Source organism: Mercurialis annua, linkage group LG3 (assembly GCF_937616625.2).
Source record: "Mercurialis annua linkage group LG3, ddMerAnnu1.2, whole genome shotgun sequence".
NCBI lineage: Eukaryota > Viridiplantae > Streptophyta > Magnoliopsida > Malpighiales > Euphorbiaceae > Mercurialis > Mercurialis annua.
Window position 1 is genome coordinate 36,305,679 of NC_065572.1, and position 16,102 is coordinate 36,321,780.

At 32.6% G+C, this 16,102-nt stretch overlaps 1 long non-coding RNA gene across 1 annotated transcript; it reads right to left on the minus strand.

Annotated features, from left to right (window-relative positions):
- Positions 1–11,500: 11,500 nt before the first annotated feature.
- LOC126674929 (uncharacterized) lies at positions 11,501–12,196 on the minus strand. Its single transcript, XR_007639650.2, has 2 exons — positions 12,118–12,196; positions 11,501–11,722 (listed from the first exon to the last, which is right to left on the minus strand). It is a non-coding gene; the product is annotated as an uncharacterized LOC126674929 (long non-coding RNA).
- Between the last annotated feature and the right edge of the window lie 3,906 nt (positions 12,197–16,102).

The following is a 16,102-nucleotide window of genomic DNA, read 5'->3' on the forward strand; positions in this document are numbered from 1 at the left end:
GAAACAAAACCAAGCATTTCACCTTTTTAGCAATTTAAGCCAAATGTTTACAAATATTACGAAACAAATCCAAGCGTTTCACCTTTTTAGCAATTTAAGCCAAACGTTTACCAACGTTACGAAACAAATCCAAACGTTTCATCTTTTTAGAAATTTAAGCCAAGCGTTTATAAACGTTACGAAACAAATCCAAACGTTTCACCTTTTTAGCGATTTAAGCCAAACATTTACAATGCTTTTGAAACAAATCCAAAAGTTTCACCTATTTAGAAATTTAAGCCAAAAGTTATAAAAAAATCCAAGCGTTTCACCTTTTTAATAATTTAACCCAAACGTTTACAAATGGTACGAAACAAATCCAAGCGTTTCACCTTTTTAGCAATTTAAGCGAAATGTTTACAAACAGTACGAAACAAATCCAAACGTTCCACCTTTTAGCCATTTAAGCGAAATGTTTAAAAACATTACGAAACAAATCCAAATGTTTCACCTTTTTATCAATTTAAGCAAAACGTTTACAAACATTACAAAACAAATCCAAGCGTTTCACTTTTTTAGCAATTTAAGCCAAATGTTTACAAACGTTACGAAACAAATCCAAGCGTTGCACCTTTTTAGCATTTTAAGCTAAACGTTTACAAACATTACCAAAACAAATCCAAGCGTTTCACCTTTTTGGCAATTTAAGCCAAACCTTTACAAACATTAAAAAAACCAAGTGTTTCACCTTTTTAGCAATTAAAGCAAAACGTTTACAAACGTTACGAAACAAATCCAAGCGTTTCACCTTTTTAGCAATATAAGCCAAGCGTTTACAAAAATTACGAAACAAATCCAAGCGTTTCACCTTTTTAGCAATGTAAGCCAAACATTTACAAACGTTACGAAAGAAATCCAAGAGTTTCACCTTTTTAGCAATTTAAGCCAAACGATACGAAACAAATCCGAACGTTTGACCTTTTTAGCGATTTAATCCAAATGTTTACAAACGATACGAAACAAATCCAAACGCTTCTCCTTTTTAGCAATTTAAGCCAAACCCTTACAAACGTTACGAAACAAATCCAAACGTTTCATCTTTTTAGCGATTTAAGCCAAACGTTTACAAACGTTACCAAACAAATCTAAATGTTTCACCTTTTTAGCGATTTAAGCCAAACGTTTACAAACATTACGAAACAAATCCAAAAGTTTCACCTTTTTAGCGATTTAAGGCAAACGTTTTCAAACGTTACGAAACAAATCCAAATGTTTCACCTTTTTAGCGATTTAAGCCAAATGTTTACAAATGTTACAAAACAAATCCAAATGTTTCACCTTTTTAGCAATTTAAGCCAAGCGTTTACAAATGTTATGAAATGAAACCAAACGTTTAAAATGTTATGAAACAAATTAAAACGTTTCACATTTTTAGCGATTTAAGCCAAACGTTTACAAACGTTACGAAACAAAATCAAGCGTTTCACCTTTTTAGCAATTTAAGCCAAACGTTTACAAACATTACAAAACAAGTCCAAGCGTTTCACCTTTTTAGCAACTTAAGCCAAATGTTTACAAACGTTACGAAATAAATCCATGCATTTCACCTTTTTTGCAATGTAAGCCAATCGTCTACAAACATTACAAAACAAATCCAAGCGTTTCACCTTCTTAGCAATTTAAGCCAAATGTTTATAAACGTTAAGAAACAAATCCAAGCGTTTAACCTTTTAAGACATTTAAGCCAAACGTTTACAAACATTACAAAACAAATCCAAGCGTTCACCTTTTTAGCATTTTAAGCCAAAAGTTTACAAACATTACGAAACAAATCCAAGAGTTTCACCATTTTAGCAATTTAAGCCAAACGTTTACAAACGTTACCAAACAAATCAAAACGTTTCACCTTTTTAGCGATTTAAGTCAAACGTTTACAAAAGTTACGAAACAAATCCAAACGTTTCACCTTTTTAGCTATTTAAGCCAAACATTTACAATGGTTTAGAAACAAATCCAAATGTTTCACCTTTTTAGCAATTTAAGCCAAACGTTTACAAACGTTATGAAACAGATCCAAGCGTTTCACCTTTTTAGCAATTTAAGCCAAATGTTTACAAACGTTAAGAAACAAATCCAAGCGTTTAACCTTTTTAGACATTTAAGCCAAACGTTTACAAACATTACAAAACAAATCCAAGCGTTCACCTTTTTAGCATTTTAAGCCAAAAGTTTACAAACATTACGAAACAAATCCAAGAGTTTCACCATTTTAGCAATTTAAGCCAAACGTTTACAAACGTTACCAAACAAATCAAAACGTTTCACCTTTTTAGCGATTTAAGTCAAACGTTTACAAACGTTACGAAACAAATCCAAACGTTTCACCTTTTTAGCTATTTAAGCCAAACATTTACAATGGTTTAGAAACAAATCCAAATGTTTCACCTTTTTAGCAATTTAAGCCAAACGTTTACAAACGTTATGAAACAAATTCAAGCATTTTACCTTTTTAGCAATTTAAGCCAAACGTTTACAAACGCTACAAAACAAATCCAAGCGTTTCACCTTTTTAGTAATTTTAGCGAAATGTTTACACACGTTAGCGATTTAAGCGAAATGTTTAAAAACTTACGAAACAAATCCAACCGTTTCAACTATTTAGCGATTTAAGCCAAACGTTTACAAATGTTACCAAATAAATCCAAACGTTTCCCCTTTATAGCGATATAAGCCAAACGTTTACAAACGTTACGAAACAAATCCAAACGTTTCCCCTTTTTAGCGATTTAAGCCAAACGTTTACAAACATTACTAAATAAATCCAAACGTTTCTCCTTTTTAGCAATTTAAGCCAAACGTTTACAAACGTTACAAAACAAATCAAAACATTTCGCCTTTTTAGCAATTTAAGCCAAACGTTTACGAACATTACGAAAAAAATTCAAACGTTTCCCCATTTTATCGAATTAACCCAAACGTTTAAAACGTTACGAAAGAAATCCAAACGTTTCACCTTTTGGCGATTTAAGCCAAACGTTTAAAACGATACAAAACAAATCGAAACGTTTTGCCTTTTTAGCAATTTTAGCCAAACGTTTACGAACATTACGAAAAAAATTCAAACCTTTCCCCATTTTATCGATTTAAGCCAAACGTTTAAAACATCACGAAACAAATCCAAACGTTTCACCTTTTTGGCGATTTAAGCCAAACGTTTAAAACGTTGCGAAACAAATCCAAACGTTTCACCTTTTTAGCAATTTATGCAAAACGTTTACAAACATTACGAAACAAATCGAAGTGTTTCATCTTTTTAGCGATTGTAACAAAAATGTTTACAAACGTTACGAAACAAATCCAAACGTTTCACATTTTTAGCAATTTAAGCCAAACGTTTACAAATGTTACGAAAGAAAAACCAAGTGTTTCACCTATTTTTAGCAATTTAAGCCAAACGTTTATAAACGTTATGAAACAAATCCAAGCGTTTTAACTCTTTAGCAATTTAAGCCAAACGTTTACAAACGTTACGAAACAAATCCAAGAGTTTCACCTTTTTAGCAATTTAAGCCAAACATTTACAAACGTTACGAAACAAATCCAAATATTTCACCTTTTTAGCAATTTAAGCCAAACGTTTACAAACGATACGAAACAAATCCAAATGTTTCACCTTTATAGCGATTTAAGCCAATCATTTACAAACGCTACGAAACAAATCCAAATGTTTCACCTTTTTAGCAATGTAAGCCAAACGTTTACAAACGTTACAAAACAAATCCAATTGTTTCAACTTTTTAGCAATTTAAACCAAACATTTACAAACGTTATGAAACAAATCCAAGCGTTTCATCTTTTGATCAATGTCACGACCCAATTTCATGGATCGCGACCGGCGCTAGGGTATGGGTATGTTCGTACCAAAACCCATAGCAAGCCTCGCGAATAACCTTATATACAAATAAACCTGCAAGAAAACCACTGCTCGGGGGCAACCGAGACTCCAACCTAAGTCTAACAGTTTATACAACAATTCTAATATCATAACTTGATAATAATCCGAAACTGTGAATCATGCCTCAAATATAATAATCCAATGTAACATGCCAAAGTATAATAATATAAAAGTCGTACCACTACGACAAACCAAAGTATAATAATCAAACACTATACTAGTTCTACTGCGGTCTAAGAGTTTAAAACAACAGACTAGTTTTATTGACATAAAAACCTCCAAGAATCAAGGATCAGAGTGGACCAGCTTTCATATCATAAACCTGGAAAATTTGGGAAAACAACGGGGTCAGATATACTGAGATGAGTTCGCAATACTATTTATATTTATTAAGTTTAAAACCCTTAAATAAAAATCTTTTATACTAATATAATATGATTATGGAAAACAGTAATGAAATGATCCTAGCGTAAGTATGACATAGCATACTGATAAACCCAGAGTGAACGGGAACATATCCTCGTCATATACCAGCGTAAGCAAGACTTTAGTCTGCCGATCCCAGAGTACTTACCGGTGCACACAGTCTCGATACAAGCCTATCGAGCAGCTCGTTTCAATCCAGATCCATAATCTGTAAAAACAGTTCAAAAGAATTTATAATATTAAAATATGATGCGGTACTTAATAAAGTGGTAAATAGCACTACAAACTCACTGCTTGCTTATCCACGTGAAATCTTGGCAAACAGCTAACCCTGCGTAGACTCCGAAGCACGAGCATTTGACGGGTCTAAAACAATGTATAAGTTAAAATCCATACAACCCCTAACTCTAAGAATACTAGACACCACATAGGACTAGCATCTTGAACACAACCAAAGTACAACCAAGTAAGGTAAACATCTATGTATCAAACAAACCAAAGAATTCATATCATTCACTTTAAACAATTTATGCAAGTTATCTTAGATGAGTTCGTATCTATAAAAACAAAACCGAAATCCTTTTCATAACTTAAATAGTTCTTTTAAACCAAAGAGTTTCCCAGAGTAGTGTGTTAGCCTTAACTGCATTATAGCTCAACGCAACATGTCGGGCGACACAAGTCTAACCCGACCCAACCATAAGCCAAAGTGAAAACTAGAGTTTAAAACCAATCCTTAAATAAAACCAAAGTCATTTGAAAATAAGAACTCAATCCATAGCTTAACAATGCCAACCTTAAAAGCAATAAATCATATAGCTTGCCAACACTTGACAAGTTTCACCCAAGGTATACATCACTTAAAAATGCTACCTTAAATTCAATTAATGGGATTTAAACACCTTTTAAAGATTTAAACTCAAATGTAAAATATTAATTTAGATAGCCATATCACCTTTGTAAAATTCACCATAACTTATATACCATAACAACCACTGATTTTTAAAACGATCCAAGGTAAACTATCATTTTATAAATTTCCAAAATAGTTTATAAAATGTATTTCCAGCCATTAACAATTTGATCAACATCAAAATTAAGCCAAAGCACTCAAATAATCAAATTTGGCAATTTTGCCGAAAATTGCCTAAACTAGCCAAACGATTCAAAACCAACAATCGATGAACCAAAATATGTTACTACTAATTTAAAAACATAAAAACATCATATAGAAAATATTAGATCAGTAGATATAGCATTTGAAAACCATTTTGCAATCGTTGCGTTTAACTTTCGTAGAATTGTCAATTTCGCAAATCGTAGAGATTTTACAACACAAACCAATTTCAATTCTCATTTATAAATAAAAACTTTTTATATCAGTAGCTATTGATATAAGAACACTTAATAATCAATCAATTTGGATTCAACCATTTAAATAATTCATTAAACGAATCTAATTCGCACAAGTCTAGAAATCGCCTATTTATTGTTTAATTACACCAATTCGTTATTGAATCATGCCAAACACTTTCCAAAACTTATAACATCAGATCATATATGTATAACCCATCATTTAATCATATAACATCAGTAGCTTAAACATAGCATATCAATAACGACGATTCAATCCATCAAAATCCTATATTATGCATTTCTAGGCAAAATCAAACAACAACGAATCCATAAATCAATTAGGAGTAAAAACATTACCTAAGAATGATGGACAAGATTATAATTGATGTATTAACCCAAAGTTCAAAGGGCTGGACTGAAATCATGGATCCACAAGCCACCAGCGAAGAACACAACGTAGAAATCGCGTAGATCTTGCGAGTATGATGAAAAATCAAGTTCTTAGCGTAATGAATCGCATCCGGGCTTGTTAGAACAAAGGAAATGTGTATTTTATATGAAGATATTCGTTTTGGGGTTTGTGGAAAAGAAAAGGGGACTGCTCACATGAAAATATGGGTCTACTTATAGACTTATGCGGGCTTTACATGGGCTTTGATAAAAACCACGATTTAATTATCATTTTGAGAGTTAGAAGCATCCAAAAAACGTGAAAATTTAACACATACTAGAATATACTCTTATGAACAACATATAAAAAATGGGCATGATCCGATATGTCAATTGGGAGATATCAACGTTTTACTAAAACAGGACAGTTCTGGAAAACATGCGAATGCTGTTTTGATATATACCCGAAAATAAATTGAATCAACATCAAACACATACGAGATCATGGGATACATATAAGACACTCAAAAAGACACAACCAAGGTATCACAAGTGTTACTTCTAACATATAACCATTCAGAATCAAGTTCGAAACATAACAAGAAAAATGTTGAAATGCAAAATAATAACGAATGCAAGAAAACAACCAATTTGTAACGGATAACCAAACTGACAAATCAAGTTTGAAAACACGGGGTATTACATTCTCCCCAACTTAAAAAAAATTCGTCCTCGAATTAAACACAAAACACAATATACGCGCACAAAGCAACCAAAGTAAAACATATAACACAAATCCAAAGTACTAAAATAGCATCGAACATTCGAAGCAACGCTAAACCAGACGTACCTCAAGCAATGAAAGATAACAATTCCACATAATGGACTCTGTCCCCTAAGTATGTTCCCCAACTATATAACCGAATAAAACTGAAACCATAGGCATACCTCCACTCATAAACCTACGCACTTGCACAACCACAACTCGACACGTTGTACCTCCAATGATAATTCAAATCACCACTTATATAAAACAACAACTCAAATTTTTTACACCAAGTATGCGCAAAATTATAAATTCGACAGTTCAATACTCCAACTATAAACCTCCAAAATTATTCAACTATAAACATTAAACATGCTCACAAGGAAGGTTACTAAACTCGTTCGAGTTCTAATAGCTATTAAGACAACCTTGAGAAGGTTCAAGGACAAGCCCGAAACTCAAATCACAGATCTTACAATACCAAAATCTAACAATTCAAATGAAAACCTTGAAATCCCCATTAATAACATCATGCAATCCTTGCCACCTACTTAACATCTCTACACCTAGTATCTCATATCAAATATATAAATAAACTTGTTATATTAAACGAACGGTCTAGTCAAAATTAACTAGATAAGGTTCTCGCCAATATAAATCAGCCAACTTTAAAACATTATGAAAATCGAGTTGTACACACGACAAGGACTAAGCTCGACAAGACCATCAACCTTAACGAATCAATAAACACATACTCACCTACCGACATTCCAAAGAATATATCACTTTAACCTATGATAATGAAATCTCCAAGTTACATACAAACCGACTCATTCAGAAAGATTCTTCCACTCATACCATAAGAAAGCATACAGCCCAAAGTTACCTAAGGTAATTAAATACCAATATACACCAATTTTGTTTCACAAACTAAATCTATGCCGCACATAAAAGCTTAAACAACCAAACAAAATGATATCAAATTTTTCAACAACAAAAATTCACAATCAATAGTATCGATCAACCAACCTTTATTGTCGAAACCTACTCATCACGATTCTCGAATTAGCTAACTCATAAATCCGAACCTACTGAAATTCTCAATATTGTTTCACCAAATATAACTGTAAACTTGCAAACAAGAGATCACCTAAATCACATTCACCAGTAATCGGGTCATTGGTTATGCTCAACACCAAACTTATCGGGAAATAATTCAAATTACAAAACATTACAACTTCACTCTTCTCTTTAAAAGACATTAATATCTTATAACTCCTTTTATATTTAAAACCAAAATACTTTTACTGTTGGGAAAACCTCCCGTTTGTAAACACATCAACATTTTGAAAATATTTGTATTTTCAATATCTTAGTTACACCTTACTTTTTAATAAGTTTACAAATAAAAAAAAATTCGTTCAACTGACAAAATTATTATCCCCTTTAATTCAAACTTGATAAAATTTGATCCTTTTGTCAAAATGGAAAAATATTTATAAAGAAAATTTCTTTGTTCACACAATATTTTACATGAGTAATACCAAAACATTTAAACAAAGTAGACTATGTAAAAACAAACTTTTTAAAATCACGGCGTATACACACGTGAAGCATAACCAAATCCTTTAATCCAACAATCCTCAAATCATAAATCAGAATCTAACACGTAAGCCTTTCAATCCGACCTTAAAATCCTACCACACTTATAGCAACAATAACCGAGCGCAACCTTATATCCAATACAAATTCCCATGAAACACAGTTATTCAAATAACATAAAACTGATCATGGCAACGCAATCGTCCGTAATTCACCACTATCATCACAGAGTATTTGTCTAGCTACCTTTAGGTAAATTTTAAAACTATTTGAAATCCATCAACTTTATAAATAAATTTTATCACAATGTGACTCGCGAGTTTGTTTCAAAACATTATTCTAAAAATATTTCATCGGTAAAATCTCTTTTTACATAATTGTGCGCCAGGGTGATGACATCTCTCATCCCCAAAGAGTTGCATCCTACTCTAATCATTTCTATGCACGTGATGCATGTACTATTATGCATGTATCAATTGTTAATTTTCTTTTATTTTATTGAACATACTCTGTGCTCAATGCAATTCCCTATTCGTGACATACAAAAATGCATGTTCATGGTATGTCTGGGCACAATTACGTGATAAAAACATTTCAAATACTCTAACAAATATTCATATGAAATCAATTACTCGATAAAACATTTACTAGACATTACCCTCTGTGAGATGTGCACTCGATAGCCTCAAAATATTTCTCAAACCCCATTCTCGCAATTCACTAATCATACAATACTATCATCACAATTCAAACCGATAACTATTATAAAATCTCTTATAAGACAATAAACTCCCAATAAGCTTAAACTTAACTCAAGGGAAAACAATACATCTCATACGTTTTTACAAAACAAACCACCAATTCCTGCATCGCATCATCCAATCTTGATGAAAAACACCAGTTCATTAATACACCAATCTATCTCTTCGAATAAGAATTTCCAACCTCCTTGTTCAGAATAATCAAATACCACCAAGGAAACATTTTCTTCATCTTACTCATATCAAAACCCTAAGACTTCTATCCATAAAACAACACACTAAATCCAGCGTAATCCGAAACTGAAACTAAAGCAATACAAGGTCTAAACGAAGGTCCTACTCACAATTAAAAACCAACATCGAGGTTAAGCCAAACAAACACCTGATAGCAACGACCTCATATGCTATCCGCACAATGAGACAAACAAGATAAAACAACTAACATAGAAAACTTAGCCAATATACGAAGCATACTAACACGAAACAACACAAAAAAGATGTGATTTCCACCTAATCATAAATCACCCAAACATGTCTTAACCCGTATTTAACCCAAACATCTTGCCATATAATAAATCATAAACATTGTAGGCAACTAACATGCTATCAAAAGAAACGAGCATGCAACATCCAATTGATCATTATATATCTGCCGACATGGTATACAAAACCCATATAACCTAATTAGATCTCAAATTTTAAAATAAAACATGCCATAGCATACTCAGAATCGTAAAAAAAATATCAACATGTAATAAATCATCGATCAAGAGTACGTATTAAAATTCATTCTGAAATATAAAATCACCCACAAAAGGTTTCAAGTCTAACTGAGCCCCACGGTTTAAAACAAATTGATTTTCGGAAAACTTCCTTCTATAAACCAATTAATTAAAATTTTCCAGTGTATCTTAATCCACAAAACCATCGAGTTAGCCGAGTCATTACAACTACCAAGCTCAACTTCCAAATTTGGGTGACCCAAGTTAAACTCGAAATAATCTTTTATAAAACGTATCCAAAATATTTGTAAATCCGGAAAACTTTTTAATAAAAACACAATCTTTTCAAAATAAGAGCTCAAGCAACCCAAGTATCAAAAATCATCTCAAAAATTTAAGTGAGAAAATATTTGATCTCAAACAATCATTCTGTAAGCACCAAAGCAAGCCAAACATAGTTACCAAACATATGACCAAACGACGCTTCAAACGTCGACATACCACAACATGGTAAAATAACATCCAAAAATATTAATTTTCAATACGGTGGGAAAATCTCATAAATAATATTATTTTGTAAACAACCGTTTGTCAACACCAAGTCAAACGTAAGATTCTAAGATACGAAAAATTCTTTTTACTTGAAAAGAAATAAAAAAATCACACACATATGTTTTTAAAACCAGACTTCTCTTCCGATTCTCGTGTCAAAACACAAATCAAATCAAAATAATTTTATCAATAAAACCAACGCGTGACCAAACAACGTGTAGTCACAACACATGCTTAAAGATTTATCACAAAATCCTTTAAAAACCACATAAGGCCAACGCATAACGTATCATAGTACGTGCCAACCTATTTAGCACCCAACAAACACAGTCAAAACAAATGTACTCACCAACGAGGTGAAAGCAACCCAAATATAATCAAAATCATCCAAGGTGTAAAAGCCAACAACTAATCACTCAAAGTAAACATCATATATGGCACAACAGCCAACAAAGCATCACCCGAAGTAAACACCTTATAAGGCACAACAGCCAACCAAAAATCATCCAATGTATATCTCATATATGGCACAACGGCCAACAGATCACCCAATGTTTAAGCAATAAACATTATAAAGTAAAGCATCAGTAACACATAAGACCGACCCTCGACATTCCTATAGATGAAGGTAGAAAATTTTGAAAACAAAAGATGACGTTTCAAAAGACAAGACTTGAATCCTAATTCCGCAGTAGATCCTATGACATGACAAAAAAAACACTTAACATGCCTCAAAGAGATAAACACACAACATGCAATTATTTGGCCTTAGTTCGAAACTAAAGCTATGATACCAACTTTGTCACGACCCAATTTCATGGATCGCGACCGGCGCTAGGGTATGGGTATGTTCGTACCAAAACCCGTAGCAAGCCTCGCGGATAACCTTATATACAAATAAACCTGCAAGAAAACCACTGCTCGGGGGCAACCGAGACTCCAACCTAAGTCTAACAGTTTATACAACAGTTCTAATATCATAACTTGATAATAATCCGAAACTGTGAATCATGCCTCAAATATAATAATCCAATGTAACATGCCAAAGTATAATAATATAAAAGTCGTACCACTACGACAAACCAAAGTATAATAATCAAACACTATACTAGTTCTACTGCGGTCTAAGAGTTTAAAACAACAGACTGGTTTTATTGACATAAAAACCTCCAAGAATCAAGAATCGGAGTGGACCAGCTTTCAAATCATAAACCTGGAAAATTTGGGAAAACAACGGGGTCAGATATACTGAGATGAGTTCGCAATACTATTTATATTTATTAAGTTTAAAACCCTTAAATAAAAATCTTTTATACTAATATAATATGATTATGGAAAACAGTAATGAAATGATCCCAGCGTATGTATGACATAGCATACTGATAAACCCAGAGTGGACGGGAACATATCCTCGTCATATACCAGCGTAAGCAAGACATTAGTCTGCCGATCCCAGAGTACTTACCAGTGCACACAGTCTCGATACAAGCCTATCGAGCAGCTCGTTTCAATCCAGATCCATAATCCGTAAAAACAGTTCAAAAGAATTTATAATATTAAAATTTGATGCGGTACTTAATAAAGTGGTAAATAGCACTACAAACTCACTGCTTGCTTATCCACGTGAAATCTTGGCAAACAGCTAACCCTGCGTAGACTCCGAAGCACGAGCATTTGACGGGTCTAAAACAATGTATAAGTTAAAATCCATACAACCCCTAACTCTAAGAATACTAGACACCACATAGGACTAGCATCTTGAACACAACCAAAGTACAACCAAGTAGGGTAAACATCTATGTATCAAACAAACCAAAGAATTCATATCATTCACTTTAAACAATTTATGCAAGTTAGCTTAGATGAGTTCGTATCCATAAAAACAAAACCGAAATCCTTTTCATAACTTAAATAGTTCTTTTAAACCAAAGAGTTTCCCAGAGTAGTGTGTTAGCCTTAACTGCATTATAGCTCAACACAACATGTCGGGCGACACAAGTCTAACCCGACCCAACCATAAGCCAAAGTGAAAACTAGAGTTTAAAACCAATCCTTAAATAAAACCAAAGTCATTTGAAAATAAGAACTCAATCCATAGCTTAACAATGCCAACCTTAAAAGCAATAAATCATATAGCTTGCCAACACTTGACAAGTTTCACCCAAGGTATACATCACTTAAAAATGCTACCTTAAATTCAATTAATGGGATTTAAACACCTTTTAAAGATTTAAACTCAAATGTAAAATATTAATTTAGATAGCCATATCACCTTTGTAAAATTCACCATAACTTATATACCATAACAACCACTGATTTTTAAAACGACCCAAGGTAAACTATCATTTTATAAATGTCCAAAATAGTTTATAAAATGTATTTCCAGCCATTAACAATTTGATCAACATCAAAATTAAGCCAAGCACTCAAATAATCAAATTTGGCAATTTTGCCGAAAATTGCCTAAACTAGCCAAACGATTCAAAACCAACAATCGATGAACCAAAATATGTTACTACTAATTTAAAAACATAAAAACATCATATAGAAAATATTAGATCAGTAGATATAGCATTTGAAAACCATTTTGCAATCGTTGCGTTTAACTTTCGTAGAATTGTCAATTTCGCAAATCGTAGAGATTTTACAACACAAACCAATTTCAATTCTCATTTATAAATAAAAACTTTTTATATCAGTAGCTATTGATATAAGAACACTTAATAATCAATCAATTTGGATTCAACCATTTAAATAATTCATTAAACGAATCTAATTCGCACAAGTCTAGAAATCGCCTATTCATTGTTTAATTACACCAATTCGTTATTGAATCATGCCAAACACTTTCCAAAACTTATAACATCAGATCATATATGTATAACCCATCATTTAATCATATAACATCAGTAGCTTAAACATAGCATATCAATAACGACGATTCAATCCATCAAAATCCTATAGTATGCATTTCTAGGCAAAATCACACAACAACGAATCCATAAATCAATTAGGAGTAAAAACATTACCTAAGAATGATGGACAAGATTATAATTGATGTATTAACCCAAGGTTCAAAGGGCTGGACTGAAATCATGGATCCACAAGCCACCAGCGAAGAACACAACGTAGAAATCGCGTAGATCTTGCGAGTATGATGAAAAATCAAGTTCTTAGCGTAATGAATCGCATCCGGGCTTGTTAGAACAAAGGAAATGTGTATTTTATATGAAGATATTCGTTTTAGGGTTTGTGGAAAAGAAAAGGGGGCTGCTCACATGATAATATGGGTCTACTTATAGACTTATGCGGGCTTTACATGGGTTTTGATAAAAACCACGATTTAATTATCATTTTGAGAGTTAGAAGCATCCAAAAAACGTGAAACTTTAACACTAGAATATACTCTTATGAACAACATATAAAAAAATGGGCATGATCCGATATGTCAATTGGGAGATATCAATGTTTTACTAAAACAGGACAGTTCTGGAAAACATGCGAATGCTGTTTTGATATATACCCGAAAATAAATTGAATCAACATCAAACACATACGAGATCATGGGATACATATAAGACACTCAAAAAGACACAACCAAGGTATCACAAGTGTTACTTCTAACATATAACCATTCAGAATCAAGTTCAGAATCAAGTTCGAAACATAACAAGAAAAATGTTGAAATGCAAAATAATAACGAATGCAAGAAAACAACCAATTTGTAACGGATAACCAAACTGACAAATCAAGTTTGAAAACACGGGGTATTACAATCAATTTAAGCCAAACGTTTACAAACGTTGCAAAAAAAATCCAAACATTTCCTTTTTTTAGCGATTTAAGCAAAACGTTTAAAAGGTTATGCAACCAATCCAAATGTTTTTCCTTTTTAGCAATTTAAGCGAAACGTTTACAACCGTAACGAAACAAATCCAAGCGTCTCACCTTTTTAGCAATTTAAGCCAAATATTTACAAACATTACGAAACAAATCCAAGCGTTTCACCTTTTTAGAAATTTAGGCAAAACGTTTACGAACGTTACGAAACAAATCCAAGCGTTTTACCTTTTTAGCAATTCAAGCCGAACGTTTACAACCGTTACAAAACAAATCCAAACATTTCACCTTTTAAGCGATTTAAGACAAACCTTTACAAACATTACGAAACAAATCCAAACGTTTCACCTTTTGAGCGATTTAAGCGAAACGTTTGCAAACGTTACGAAACAAATCTAGACGTTTCAGCTTTTTAGCGATTTAAGCAAAACGTTTACAAACGGTAAGAAACAAATCCAAATGTTTCACCTTTTGAGCAATTTAAGCCCAACGTTTACAAACGCTACGAAACAAATCCCAACGTTTGACCTTTTTAGCAAATTAAGCCAAACATTTACAAACGTAACGAAATAAATCCAAATGTTTCACTTTTTTTGCGATTTAAGCCAACTGTTTGCAAACGTTACGAAACAAATACAAACGTTTCCCCTTTTAGCGATTTAACCCAAACGTTTTCAAACGTTACGAAAGAAATCCAAATGTTTCACTTTTTTAGCGATTTAAGCCAGACATTTACAAACGTCACAAAACAAATCCAAATATTTCACCTTTTTAGCAATTTAAGGCAAAAGTTTACAATCGTTACAAAACATACCCAAACGTTTAAAACGTTATGAAACAAATTAAAGCGTTTCACATTTTTAGCGATTTAAGCCAAACATTTAAAAACGTTACGAAACAAAAGCAAGCGTTTCACCTTTTTAGAAATTTAAGCCAACAAATTCAAGCGTTTCACCTTTTTAGAAATTTAAGCCAAACATTTACAAACGTTACGAAACAAAACCAAGCGTTTCACCTTTTTAGAAATTTAAGCCAAATGTTTACAAACATTACGAAACAAATCCAAGAGTTTCACCTTTTTAGCAATTTAAGCCAAACGTTTACAAATGTTACGAAACAAATCCAAATGTTTCACCTTTTTAGCAATGTAAGCCAAACGTTTACAAACATTAAAAAACCAATCCAAGTGTTTCACCTTTTTAGCAATTTAAACCAAACATTTACAAACGTTACGAAACAAATCCAAGCGTTTCATCTTTTGATCAATCTAAGCCAAACATTTACAAACGGTAAAAAACAAATCCAAATGTTTCACCTTTTGAGCGATTTAAGCCAAACGTTTACAAACGCTACGAAACAAATCCCAACGTTTCACTTTTTTAATAATTTAAGCCAAACATTTACAAACGTTACGAAACAAATCCAAGCGTTTCATCTTTTGATCAATCTAAGCCAAACGTTTACGAACGTTGCGAAAAAAATCCAAACGTTTCCTTTTTTTAACGATTTAAACAAAACGTTTAAAAGGTTACGCAACTAATCCAAATGTTTCACCTTTTTAGTAATTTAAGCGAAACGTTTGCAAACGTCACGAAACAAATCCAAGCGTTTCACTTTTTTAGCAATTTCAGCCAAATATTTACAAACGTTACGAAACAAATCCAAGCGTTTCACCTTTTTAGCAATTTAAGCAAAACGTTTACGAACGTTACGAAACAAATCCAAGCGTTTCACCTTTTTAGCAATTCAAGCC